Raw genomic sequence first — 14,093 nt, forward strand, 5'->3', positions numbered from 1 at the left:
CTGAGCCATCAGCCCAGAGCCTGACGCGGGGCTTGAACTCCCGGACCGCGAGATCGTGACCTGGCTGAAGTCGGACGCTTAACCGACTGCGCCACCCAGGCGCCCCTGTTTTTTAATTTTGTTTTAAAGTGGTAAAGAATTACCACTTTAAAAAACTTAAAAACAGATAAATAAATAAAAGCTGCTTCCCACTTGACCTAGACCGTTTGGGACCACTTCACAGACAGCAGAATATCTTTAAGCAGCGAGAGATGCTCCCGGCATCTCTTCCAAGGTTTTGAACCACTACTGCCTGCTACAATGTTTTACAAAAAGTGAAAGGATAACACAAGGAAGTAGATGCATTTGCTCCAAGCTTAGGCTGCCGGTTCCTTGAGTTGCAAATACCATATGCTACCATGCTCGGTGTGTTCGGCAAGACCTTTGATAGTGGGCCCTGAATGACACAGAGATAATAATGGTTGAAGTGATGTCACTTGATTTAGAATTCACTTGCCATCGTTCTACAAGAAAGGAATGAAAACCCTTCTCTCTCTATGCTCGCACAGTCCATTTCTAACCTCAGACCTTCTTCCCCCTCTTCCTCGTCCCTTGGGTAGCATCAACTACGAGCATGGCTGCCCCAGAGCCATTTCCTAGCACGGTATTAGCCGGGGAACCTCTGTTTGGGTTGTTTTTAGGAACTCAGGAAGACAGGGTCGTCCCACAAGGAGCAGGATCAGCAGTCCTGACCCTAAAACCAGGCTCCCCTCCCCACGGGTCTGTGCAAGGAGGCATTCTAAGCGGTTTATTTGCTAACTCAACTTTATCTTAACCCATTTCAAAGATGGAGATCAATGTGAGTCCAATCCCTGTTTGAATGGCGGCATATGCAAGGATGACATTAATTCCTATGAATGCTGGTGTCAGACTGGATTTGAAGGGAAGAACTGTGAGTTAGGTAAGTAACTTTTTTCTTAATGTTTATTTATTTTTGAGAGAGACAGACAGACAGAATGCGAGCAGGGAGGGGCAGAGAGAGAGGGAGACACAGAATCCGAAGCGGGATCCGGGCTCTGAGCTGGCAGCCCAGAGCCCGGCGCGGGGCTCGAACCCACGCACGAGCTATGAGATCACGACCCGAGCCGAAGTCACACGCTTAACTGACTGAGCCACCCAGGCACCCCGGTAAGTAACTCTTTTTTGATTACTCATCGTTCCATGTTTGCCTGTGGAACCAGATGAAACTGGAAAATGTAATATTTATGTAGAAGTTTCTCTGAAAAACGTGCTCTTATTGCAGTAAAGAACTAGACACAGTGCTGTACTGCAAGCACATCTCTAGAACTCACTCAGCTTGCAGAACTCAAACTTTATACCCACTGGACAGCAGCTCGCCATTTTCCCCTTCCCTCAGCCCCTGGCAGGCACAATTGTAGTCTCTGTTTCTGTGTTTGACTGTTTTTAGACACCCCAGATAAGTAGAATCAGGCAGTATTTGTCCTTCTGTGACTGGCCTCTTTCATTTAGCATAATGTCCTCCGGGTTCATCCATGCTGTCGCATAGGACAGGGTTTCCTTTTTTAAAAAGGCCGAATAATATTCCAGGGTATGAGTCATATACTTCCAAACCTTATAAACATTCAGTTTGTCTGTGGTCACAGTTTCTTGGACGAGCTCATCTTACGTGGTCATGATGCTCCCCCCTTGCTATTATCCCTCGATGCAACCATATGCGGTCAGTCCCATTATTATCCCCATTCTGTGCAGATGAGGAAACTACGGCTCAAACGGCTCAAAATCATAGAGACAACAAATGGTTGCTGAGCCAGAACTTGAACTTCAGTTTGACCAAAACCCATGCTTCTAGCTACTGGCCACAAAACGCAAAGAAAAGCGAACCCATAAAATTGTTTGCGCTCGTGACTAAACTGTTGTCAACACAGGCCGTGGCAGTCGATTAAGTACAGAACTGAGATACGGGGAGGCCAATTCTCCCCAAAACAGGCGCTTTTTGGCACATACGAACCGCTTCGCATGGTACATTTGTTGACAAAAATCAGAGCTCGCTCCCAACTCTGACCACATGGATCACACTAAAAGAGTTACATGGCAAACCTACGAGCACTGTGCATCTTTCCTCCTTATAGTCTAGAATTTTTTTTTTTTTTTTTTTTTTTTTTTTTTTTTTTTTTGCTGAGGTTTTGGCAATTGGAGCATTAAATCCCAAAGTCCTCTCCTACTTGCTTATTATCTCTGGATGCAAGATTACTGGTATTATGGTTGTGAAAGACAGACCACGCTAATGACAGATCCTCTTTCTACTCTGAAACTCTGGAAGAATGGAGATGCAATCCTAGGGAAAGAATTTAACAGCACAGCCTACGTGACTAGGGGCAAAGAGCAGAAAATTAGCAGGAGTCTATTAAGACTTTCTAGCCATCCACCTGCCAGACAGATGAAAAAGGTATAAAACAAAATGAAAGTCACCAGCTGCAATTGTCCTGCAGAGAAAGGAAAGAAAAAAGTCGCCTGTAATGTCGTTTAGGAATCTTTTCAGCACTACAGAGAACTCCAGTGATCATCTTCCTTTGAGAGCTAGAAGATAAAAAAGAATAGAAGAAAAGGAAAAGGTGGCCGGACAAAAACATGTGAGAAGAAAAGAGTGGATGCAGGCAGATAGCCCTGGCTTGGACCCCCACCCCTCAGATTTCCCAGCGTGGGGGCAAAGCCTCCCGATCCCTGTGGGTGTGGTTCACGATCTCCGCAGCGCTTTCATTGGGAAGGTTCTAATTTCAAATTCAGACTTACCTAGATAAATCTGATCCTGCTATTATGGAAACATATGGAAATCTTTGCAGTAGTTACTCATTATCAGCTTAAATAATATAACCATTGGAGCTGAGGGAATGAATGACTCAATTAGTCTCTGTTAAAAATGAAGGGCACACTGTAGTAAAGTATAATTGAAAATAGTGGTTAGTGAGGTGCCTGGCTGGCCCCGTCAGTAGAGCGTGCAACTTTTGATCTCGCGGTCCTGAGTTCCAACCCCATGTTGGGCCAAGAACTTACTTTAGAAAGTAAAATTAAATTAAATTAAATTAAATCAAATAAGGAGCAATTTGAAAAAAACAGCATCTAGCGTTAAGTGTTCCTAAATGTCTTTAGTTTAAAATAAAGACACTTTAGGGACGCCTGGGTGGCTTAGTCGGTTGAGCATCTGACTCTTGGTTTCGGCTCCGGTCATGATCTCACAGTTTGTGAGTCTGAGCCCCATATCGGACTCTGCGCTGATGGTGCAAAGCCTGCTTGGGATTCTCTCTCTCCCCCTTTCCCAAGCTCACTCGCTCACTCTCTCTCTCACTCAAAATAAATAATAAACTTAAAAATAAAGTAAAACAAAACAAAGACAGTTTAGTGGAGGAGAATCACCCCAAGGAATGTAAACGTAAGCACAAAACTTCTGTAACACGTTCCATCGCCTGCGTGAAGCTAACGGGCCACACAGCAGAAGTGCTAAGTCTACAGCTGCCACCGTCTCAGGCCTCAGGTCCCCCACATTCTGCTTTGGTCACAGCTCTGCAGCTGCACCACCTCTGGCCCCTAGGGAGCCTCGATCTCCCCCGGCCTGCCTGATCAAGGTCTAGAAAAATCCTCTCGGCGCAGTCGGTTCAAAAACAAAGTGGGGATCCTCTCAAAAATCTCTTTATCTCAGACACCGGAGGCAAGCAAAAGCATTTACAAACTCCCATTTAAGCTGTCACTTCAAACTGATCCACAGACTGACCTCAGAGGCTGCTAAGTGGCACAGTTTATAAGAGAACCGAGGCCCCGAGTTTCTTGCCTCACCCTTGTCTCCAGAGGGGGGAAAAGGGAGATTTCCATTGTCTCAAGATCATGTTACTTGCTTTGTCCCTTGTTCATCAGGCTCCTCTCCAGAGAAAGGAGTACAAACATTTAGGGCACGCTTTCTAGTTAAAAGAATAACAATTAATTGGCTGTTGTGTCCCTTTGGTTAGAATAATGGCCACCGTGTGTCCCCATTTACACGTTACATCTGAGGCCTTTCCAGACAGATCAAGGTGTGTAAGAACTTGGGTCACTCCTGTCCCCTCTAAACAGCGTAAGAGGCATCCACCGATAGTAAGCAAGGATGGAGAGGAAAACAAAATCACAAGCAACATAAACACTCTTTTCACTCTGGGAACACATCATAGACACCACACTCTCATTTACTGAGTATTTCTGTGGGATGGAGAAAACACCTTGAGTTTAGCCGAATAAGAGCACATGCTATGGTAACCTTGCGAAATAGAACATCTTTTGTCCAAGCTTTGGTTTCACAGGAGTGAATATATGAGGGGGGATGGCAGCAGAGTAAAAGAAAGCCGGACAGGATAACTTTGGCAGTAGGCGTGCGGAAAATTAGAAAGAGGCCTTCGTGCTACCATGAAGTGAAAAGAACAGATGAGTTGAGAGGCTCAACAGATAGTCTAGAGGCACAGAGACCAGCCTCGGGACCAGGGAGAACCCATACCCAACACAGTGCCTGACATCTAAATGCTCAATAAAGCACTGATCAATGAGCCCCATAGTAACGGTTCCTTAGATCCTGGACTAGGGACGTCTCCACTGGAATTCCTTGAGCTATTATTCTATTTCCAGAATCTTGAGTCCCTTATCTGAGAGCAAAAGACTGCCGATTGGACAGCACCACTTCCCACTGCACATACAACCCAAGCCATGAAGAAAAATGGCAGATGAGGAAAACAGGAGACAGGTCTAATCACTTAGCCAAGGACACAGAAGCAGAATTGGGAAAACCACACGGAGTTCATTCATTCCCGTTGTGCGGGGCCCGAACCAAACTAGGCCACAGCACCTACCACCTACCTCTGTTGACTTACCCCAATGTCATATTGACTGAACACTTTCTACAGGTGGTATTTGACTTGGCTGAACACTTTAGCATTGCTTTGTAGCAACAAAATGATAGCCAATAACATGAAAAGGGCCAGGGATGTAATCACCACGAGTGAGGAGAAAGGTCTTTGAAAACTAAATACAAAGGACCAAGTGCCATCTTTTTGGATCATGCACTTAGTGGATTATTGGCAGCAAAGGTTAAAGCTCAAGCTGGTTCCTTTGCCTCCCTGGCAACAGCTGATTTGCCTCCCCTTAATTCCTGTTTCAGCTCCACACCCAATGTGGAGCCCAACACAGGGCTTGAACTCATGACCCTGAAATCAAGACCCAAGCTGAGATCGAGAGTCAGACACTCAACCGACTGAGCCACCCAGGCGCCCCTGCCTCCCCTTAATTCCTTAAGTGTCAGGAAGGAACACCAGCAAATTATTACGTTAACCTATGCTAGCCATGTAAAATAAATTTGAAAATTTAGATCTGTCACTCAAGAATCCATAATATACTCCAAAACCATATAGTCACTCTATTAGACTGGATTCTTCCAGAAAAAAAAAAAAAAAGATTCTGTGACTCAAGCTTACTTATTAGGGTGTGCAATCCTAGAGAACAAGAGTAAGGGACGGGGGTGGGGGGTGAGGCAGGGAGGAAAGGAGAACCAATAATAGAAACGGTCATCCCTCCTCATCTGCAACTGATTACTGGATCTCTTGGGACTGTTTTCCAAGGAGCCACAGAACTGGCCTCAGCCTAGTCCATCTGAGAGGGGAGAAGATGGGAGTTTGCCCATCAGCACCTGTCTCCCAGTGGTCAAAAGTTTAGTCGAGGGGGTGTTAACTCCCCCCACATCTCCAGGCTGTACGTGCTGGGGCACCTGGAGAGGTCGTACAGCATCCCGTGCCTCGGCCTCAACAGGGAAGAGCCGAGGTAAGAGGGAGAGGCCCGTAGTGCAGATACGAGCCCAGGCAATTCAAGGCTGCACCCGTGTGAGGTCAGGGGAAGTCAAGGCAGAGCTGACGGCCTCAGTGCTGGGAAAGGACACCCATGAGGCTGAGAGGAAGGAAGGTGGCACACAGGAGGCCACCTATTATAGTCCCTCGCCTTCAAACTTTCCAGGGTCTAACCGTACCCACAAGTGAGCGTTTCTGTTGTACGTGGCTGAGCAGGGAGGGAAGGGGGAAGGGATCTCCTAGTCAGCGTGTTCCTGGGCTGCTCTAGAGACAGAAATAGGCCCAAGGGCAGAGCCCGCGTCTCTGAACTCAGTGGGTCTCGGCTAGCCAGCCCTGAACCATGCTACTTCCGGTGGTCGAGATCGCATAAAAGAAACCAAGGGAAAGCACAGTAGTTAAAAAATACCGACTAAGATGGCAGGACTAAGCCAAAGATACCCAAAATCAGCGTGAATGTGAAGTGGGGTTAATGGCAGATTTTCAGGCTGGAGTGAAAAATAGAATTGTATGCTGTTGACAAGAGAGGTACCTAAAATAAAATTACACCAGGAGGCTAAAATACAGGGATATAAAAAGATTTTTAGGTAAACGCTAACAAAAAGAAGCTGGTGAAGCAATCTTAATCTCACACAAAATAGAATCCAAGACAAAAAGCATTGTAAGAAACAAAGAACAACACTTCCTGTGAATAAGGGAGACTGCACAGGAAAGTCAAGAGAATGCGGGCCACCAGAACGCTCATCCTTGCCAACACATAATGTCTTTGGCATGGAGCCACCTTAAGGGACCCAATTTCATTCTCCTGTGTTAATATATACCCACCTTGGCCAGCTTCAAGTGTGCTCAGATAAATTGGATTCTATTAAAACCATGAACTTCTATTCAGCAAAACACACTGAGACAAAAACGCAAGTCAGAGTGGGAGAAGAAACCTGGAACTCTCACACACCGATGGTGGGAATTTAAATTTGCACATTTTAGAAAACGCACTTGGCAGTGTCGACTAAACCTGAACAGATGATCCAATAACTGCGCTCATAGGTATACATCCAGTGTTTGTGCGCATATTACCAAAAGATACGTATAAGCACATTCATTACAGTATTATACATAAGAGGCAAAAACTGGAAACTCGACTCGAATATCCATCAACAGTAAAACGGATGAAGATAGCAATATTCGCGCGATGGAATACGACACAGCATGTCGATGAACTGCTGTACAAAGAACACGGGTGAATCTCACAAAGTATTAAATGAAAAGACACAGAGGAGGGCACACTGGGAGCTTCTACTGATATAAAGTTCATGAACAGGCAAAATTCACTGTTAGAATTTGGGGGGGGATGGCGCCTTTGGAAAGGAGGAATGGTGCAGTAGAAGGCGGCATTAGGAGAGCTTCTGAGATGTGGATCGCGTCCTACGCATTGGTCCGTTGGGTGTTTAAACCGGTGGACACGCTTTGTGAAAATTCACCGCGAGGTTTTGGGGATTTCTCTGAATGTAGACTATACTCTAATAAACATTTTTTTTTTTTTTTAATTGCAGTCCAAGATTTAGTGAAAGCAGAATATCCAAACCTTCAGTTTTATGCCAAATCAAATATATTGCTGCCCTTTTGATGCCTTATTAAGAATTGTATCTTGCTTTCTACGCTTAGCTCGAGGCTCCCAAGCTTCTCTCCATGAACGCCCCCTGCTTAGATCTGACCTTCACATGAGTGAGTAGTTTCATGTACTTTTTAGAAATGCATGTGAACTGACGCTATTTCTTTTGATGTGGCTTTCTTTCAGATGTAACGTGCAACATTAAGAATGGCAGGTGCAAGCAGTTTTGTAAATTGGATGCTGATAACAAGGTGGTTTGTTCCTGTACTACCGGATATCAACTTGCGGAGGACCAAAAGTCCTGTGAACCAGCAGGTCAAAATCTAAATAAGCGTTGTTGTTGTCTGCAAGCTAGGGGGATGCATTCTCCAAATCTCTATTTGAACCTTCAGCATTTTAACTGGCCTATGTACTTTCATAATCTCTACTTGTTTCTTTTTTTAAATAATTCTGGTGTTTTGTTAATTATAGGTGGACTCTTTTCCTGATATATTTTTTAATGTTCATTTTTATTTGTGGGAGAGGGAGAGAGCGCGTGCACGCATGAGCGGGGAGGGGGGTGCAGAGAGCAGTGGGGACCGAGAGATCTGAACCTGGCTCCACGCTGACAGCAGAGAGCCCGATGTGGGGGCCTGAACTCACAAACCGTGAGATCATGACCTGAGCCGAGGTCTGACGCTCAACCGACTGAGCCACCCAGGCTCCCCTCTCCTTTGAGATCACAGAAGAGATTAGTAGCTGGGACAATTTTCCAAATTGCATAGTCATTTTAAATAGAAATTCTATGGCTGTATTCAGTCTGAATTCTTCACTGTGCCCACTTTTTTCCTGACTTCTATATCATGAAGCAATCAATTTATATGATTTCTATAGATCTGTAATTAACCAAGTCAAATTAATATAGTAATCCCAGACCACAAAAAGGTACACAAATGATGGACCGATAGGCTTCTAGCACAGGGAATGGGGAATGTAACGCAGGACTCTGCCAGGGTGTGGCTGGCTTACTCTGAGAAAGTCATTTCCCATCCTCGGGTCTCGAGCGGAGTTGACGCGCTTGACATCAGAATGGTTCTGACGACCATCTGTTTCAAGTTGTGCCAGGCTGACTCACACGGTCCATCTCCACAGCAGTGAACAAAACAATGTTTCCCAGTCATGTCGACCGGGCCACCACGCTGACAGCTGACTGGTGGTACTCAGAACGTCTCCACTCCACGCTCATATTGCTATCCTCTGAAAATGAAAGCAAGAGGAACTCTGATTAAAGAAAAAATAAAAAAAAAAGTAGGCTCCGCAGGATCAATTATAGTTGATAAATGAGGGGCCTTTTTGAAGCAAACTAGATATAATTTCTTTTGCATTTTCAAAGCCTGATATTAAATTGGTACATTAAATCATGCACCAATACACTATAACTGTGTTCGATACCTATCTCACCAAAGCACCCGGCAGAGGAAATTAAAGAAACGACCAGAAGCCAAGGGTATACATGCTGTTGCAACTAAAACGAAGGGCAGTCTCTAATGCTTCAGGGACCTACCCACCTGTCTTCTGCCTGGTTCTTCACATACAGTGCTTCACGGCTAGCTCACCTCCAGAGGAGAGTATCTCTATGTTTTAACCTTCAAATCTGAAGTCGTTTTAAAAATAAAATGATTTATATTCGGGGGGGGGGGAAAAAGCCTTCAAAATCTAACTTCCAGTGTAGACAGATGGCATAGTAGCTAAACCCTTATAAGCCCTTCCACGTTAGAAGGAAAAAAAGAATTGAGAACCACCTCTTACTATTCAGTGTTATATTTGATTATAGCCTTATCTTTAGCAAAGTAGGCCAAACCTAAAATGAGCTTTTCTGCCTTTCAATAGTAATGGTCCTTTTTCTCCAGCCATTGTTGATTTATATTTATACATAAGTATTTTGAACTAATTTCCTGTTTTCCCAACCACATGCTGTCTTCATGATACTTTGCTACAGCTGGTTGCTATAGAAATGTCTGTTATAAGGAATGTGGCTAGAAGGAACGTGAGAAATGAAAATCAAATGTGAGGTGACTTTGCTTGACTACAGATTTCCATTCTGGTTGTCCCCAATGTATCAGTACACGATTTCCTGTCTTTAGGAAATAAACTGACCCAAGGTAAAAGGGTGGCTAGGTCCCAGGTGGATGTGGCTGCGATAATCATATTAGCAATTTATTTGTTTAAAGTTTTTTTTTTTTTTTTCAGTTTAAGTCATCTCTACACCCATTGTGGGCTCAAGCTCATGACCCCGAGATCAAGGGTCACATGCCCTTCCGACTGAGCCAAGCAGGTGCCCCAGCAATTTATTTGGTTAATGCTTAACCAAGCCAGATAATTAAATCATGATTTCTTCCCAGCAGATCCTTAAATCCACCTTGGAGTCTAGAAGGCATTCTAGTCTACAAAAGAAATCCTGTTCACAAAAAGCAGCGGAGGTCCCAAGTACCTAATTCTAAAGTTAAAGTTCCATGGCACCACTCAGAATTCGATTTAGGGACAGGCCTTGGGACTAAGACTTTTTAGAAAAGAAACCCAACAGAAAGTCATGAGACTTTATAAAACTCTCACAAAATTGGATTCTGGAACACCTATTCTATTTCCGTAAAGATGATGGATTCCTGAGCCAAATGTTCTTTTCATGAAGGGTTTGAAAACTTTCCATGAAAATAATGCAATTAACCTTTTAGTTTGAGACTATATTCATTGATTAGATTTTTTTAAATATTGATGGGCCTGCTTCTCAGAAGTGACAAGGATGGGCCTCATTCTCGATTTCTGTAATACACGCTCTGCTTGCCAATGAGAAATATCAGAACACTGATTTTTTTTTTCCATTTTTCTAGTGCCATTTCCATGCGGAAGAGTTTCTGTCCCACACATTTCTACGACGCACACCCGCGCTGAAACTCTTTTTCTCAATACGGACTATGAAAATTCCACTACGGACTATGAAAACTCCGCTGAAGCTGAAAAAAATGTGGATAACGTCACCCAACCATTGAACGACTTGACTCGAATTGTTGGTGGAAAAACCGCCAAACCAGGTCAATTCCCTTGGCAGGTACTCTATATTAATGGTGTGTCACAACTGGAGCCCAGAGGGCAAGGGACAGGCCAGGTGGGGGCTCACGTTAGGACACCAGACAGGTCTACTGGGGTGAGGGAAGCGTTTGGGCAAGTTTCAGTGCTAAGCAATATGAAGAAGCCCTCACTGGTGGGGAGCTAGTGAATGCAAAGTCCAGGGACAGCTACCACACAAGGTCAAGGAGAGTCTGACATCATGGAAATAGCATAGCAGCATTCCAGACATGCAACAAGGTCTGGGAGTGAGGTCGTGCGCCTTGGGGTTCAGGGTGCTACTTCCGCTCGTGGGAGAAGTGGCGAGAGAAAGTCTCTAGGTCTAGAGACACTGATTTCGAAGGCATTTTTAAAAGGACTGACGTAGGAAGGAGTAAGGCAAGAACTGAGTTACTGGAACTAGGGTATGTGACAGGGGCTTGGTCGAAGCCTCAAAGTGTGCCAGCATCAGAATCACATGAAAACTTGTTAGCAGTTTTCTGTGCCAGCACAGAATCACCTGTGCACATTTCTGGGGCAACGTCCAACAGTTAAGATTTGTAGCAAAACTTGCAATTGACCCTACAGCTAAAGCCTAAGTGATTCCATCTGAGAGAAGTAGCCCCACCCCCCACCCCCTCCACCCCACCCCACCCCACCCCACCCCAGAAGCAAGGAGCCAGGCTGGCCCTTATATAAAGTTGTGCTGTCCAATAACATAACTACTAACCACATGTAGCTATTGAACTCTAAACACCATTAAGTAATGTGCTCGCTTCGGCAGCACATATACTAAACACCATTAAGTAAAATTAAAAATTCATCTCAGTCACAACTGCCACATTTCAAGTGCACTATAGCCACACGTGGCTGGCCTGTGCTGGACAGCACAGATACAGACCATTTCCATCATTATGGAAAGTTCTATCGGACATGGCTTATAATAGTTTAGTCTAAAAACTCCCTAGTAGCCACAATTATATGCTTCTGTGGCTATTTCAAGGATGCTTCACTCCAAAATATTTTCTCTGCTGAGGTTGGAACTTTTGCCATCAGGAACCAGTAGCTTCAAAGGCTTTTCAATCATCAAACCGGTTAACAGTTTAAGCCACGATCACGTAATCATCCCAGGTTTAACACCACTGGAGTTTTCTAAGACTATGTACCTATTCAGGATTCTTCAGCATTTTCCAATATGATGGGTGTAATATATTGAACATATACCTGGGAGGCAGGTATTGGACAGACATTGCAGACGATGGTACTGAAGGGTGGTAGACCATCACGACCAAGACTATATTTTCTGTTCTTTTACCTTGGCTTTGCTTTTAAGAATATCTATTGGACTTGATCTTACAGTCAATAAAATACACTGCATGTTCCTTTACACCCCCTCTACCCCCAATTTAGGCCTCCTACCACTATCTCTTCCCTTATCCACTTCTTTACCGTCCTTCATGACTCTTCATAAGACTGACCTTCTACATTGACCTTTCCTTGAACAACCCCTATTGGATCCAGCAACTCTAATCATGCTTTCATTCTATTTAATGTCCATGGATCTAAATCTATCTAATTTTACTATTTGTGTTCTTGTGCATTCTCTTTCTCAATATGTATCCAACTTCCATGGATAGGTGGTTGGAACAAAAGACCCTACTTTATAATAATGATCTTCCTTGGGGTTGTGGGACATAAGGCAGTCCCTAGGCTGGAGGACCCACAAACCCAGGGGTGTTTTATTAGCGCCAAGATGACTATTCTTTTTTTTTTTTTCAATTTTTTTAATGATTGTTTATTTTTGAGAGAGACAGAGACAGAGAGTGAGTGGGGGAGAGGCAGAGAGAGAGAGGGAGACACAGAATCCGAAGCAGGCTCCAGGCTCTGAGCTATCAGCAAAGAGCCCAACACGGGGCTCAAACCCACGAACTGTGACATCATGACCTGAGCTGAAGTTAGACACTTAACCGGCTGAGCCACCCAGGTGCCCCCCCAAATGACTATTTTTAAAAAAAAAAAAAAAAAAAAAAAAGATTTTAAAAAAAGGATAAAAAAGTATGTCTCAGGATGCACACATTGTGAGCGAGCTTAGCATTGTCCCCTTGTCAACCCAGAAGTGAAATTGCCAAACACGTTTAAATAAGAGCTAAGGGGGGGGGGGGGGATGTAACACAGTGTCAATTTAGTCACATAATCTCTCCATTCTCCACCCACCCCCCTTAAACCAGATGCTTGCCAAGATTTTATCAATGCAAGTCTTTCCTAATAGAAATTTTAGTTGCTCTCGCTATTTTTTTAAGCAGAACAAACTATTAGATGATGGCTGTGAGGAACAAGGTATGATACACATCATCTCAAATCTTTTCATACCCTCCTCATCGCACACTTACATAGTTAGTATACCTGTTGACTCTTTCCTATCAAGCCTAGCTAAGCTCATCTGGAAAGTTCAAGATCACTCATGCACATGGTCACTCCTGTGTCATCCATATGAAGTAGGACTGCAGACCGGAGAGGCACAAAGCACTAAGTTTCAGCCTTTTCCAAAGGTGAAAAACTGAGCTACTCCGCAGCATAGCCAAACAAGACCCCAAAACACCCCTGCATTGGTTCCTTTTCACCCGAGAGCACCCTCGCCACACCCACCTCCACCCAGTTTCTCACAAAAGGCTACCGGTTTTCAAAACCAGGAGGTAAACTGAGGGTCCCAAAGTCACTTGCAGACAAAGACCAAGCAGGAAATGCAACGAATCGGACTCTCTGGCGTGTGGACGCGCCAGCTCCACGGCGCGGCTAATCCGCAAGGTGGAAACGCTTGACTTGCTTGCACGCAAGACCGCAAACACACCTGCTGCCGCCGAGGCCTCAGGAGAAAGCAAGCAACAGCTGGGGTTTCAGTGGCCACAACAGTAGATCTAGGGCTCTGAGATACGAAACAGTTTCGCGATCTCACCTAGACAGGATTCCACATTCCCATGCTTCAGAAAAGGGGGCTGGGGGAGATAAAAAACGACCACTTGGGTGAACGCATCGCGCAAAGAAGAACGTAGGGAGGTCACTTTCATCTGGAGTAACGAATGGCGGGAACAAGCTGGAAAGGTTTCGTTGGCTAAGGAAAAGGTTTAAGTTGGCGGTCTGCAAGCGCTAAGGGGCCACAGAGGAAAGGGAAAGACAGCTTTTTCTTTGAGGGCTTACGGGTGAATCTCCCAGGCAGGCGGGCAGGCGGATTCTGACGCTGGGTTAAGAAAGCCCTTTCCAACCAGTGTCGGTGCCGTGGGCTGAGCAGCTCCGGGAGGAAACGTCGGTTGAACAAATGTTTGTTGAATTGTTAACTGCTAAACCGGCTGGGAGAGCGTTGAGGGCCTTGGCTCGCCCGGTGGGGGGATTAGAGCAGGACAGGGGACCGCTGCCACCCCATCCAGGCTTGAGCCCCTAAGAGGTGAGCTTCACCTTCCCCGTAGCTCGTGCGGGGCCGCGTCGGGTTCTTACCTTTATTCGAGGGCTTTCACTTCAGCTTCCGAGCGAGAGGCGAAGCTGCACGGAACGTGCCCCCT

At 45.0% G+C, this 14,093-nt stretch overlaps 1 long non-coding RNA gene across 1 annotated transcript; it reads left to right on the top strand.

Annotated features, from left to right (window-relative positions):
• Positions 1-590: 590 nt before the first annotated feature.
• On the top strand, positions 591-13,709 carry LOC121024165 (uncharacterized). Its single transcript, XR_005787635.1, has 4 exons — positions 591-940; positions 7,645-7,773; positions 10,326-10,561; positions 13,700-13,709. It is a non-coding gene; the product is annotated as an uncharacterized LOC121024165 (long non-coding RNA).
• Positions 13,710-14,093: the final 384 nt, after the last annotated feature.

This window comes from Herpailurus yagouaroundi, unplaced genomic scaffold, assembly GCF_014898765.1.
Source record: "Herpailurus yagouaroundi ecotype Mexico unplaced genomic scaffold, PumYag 59866, whole genome shotgun sequence".
Lineage (NCBI taxonomy): Eukaryota > Metazoa > Chordata > Mammalia > Carnivora > Felidae > Herpailurus > Herpailurus yagouaroundi.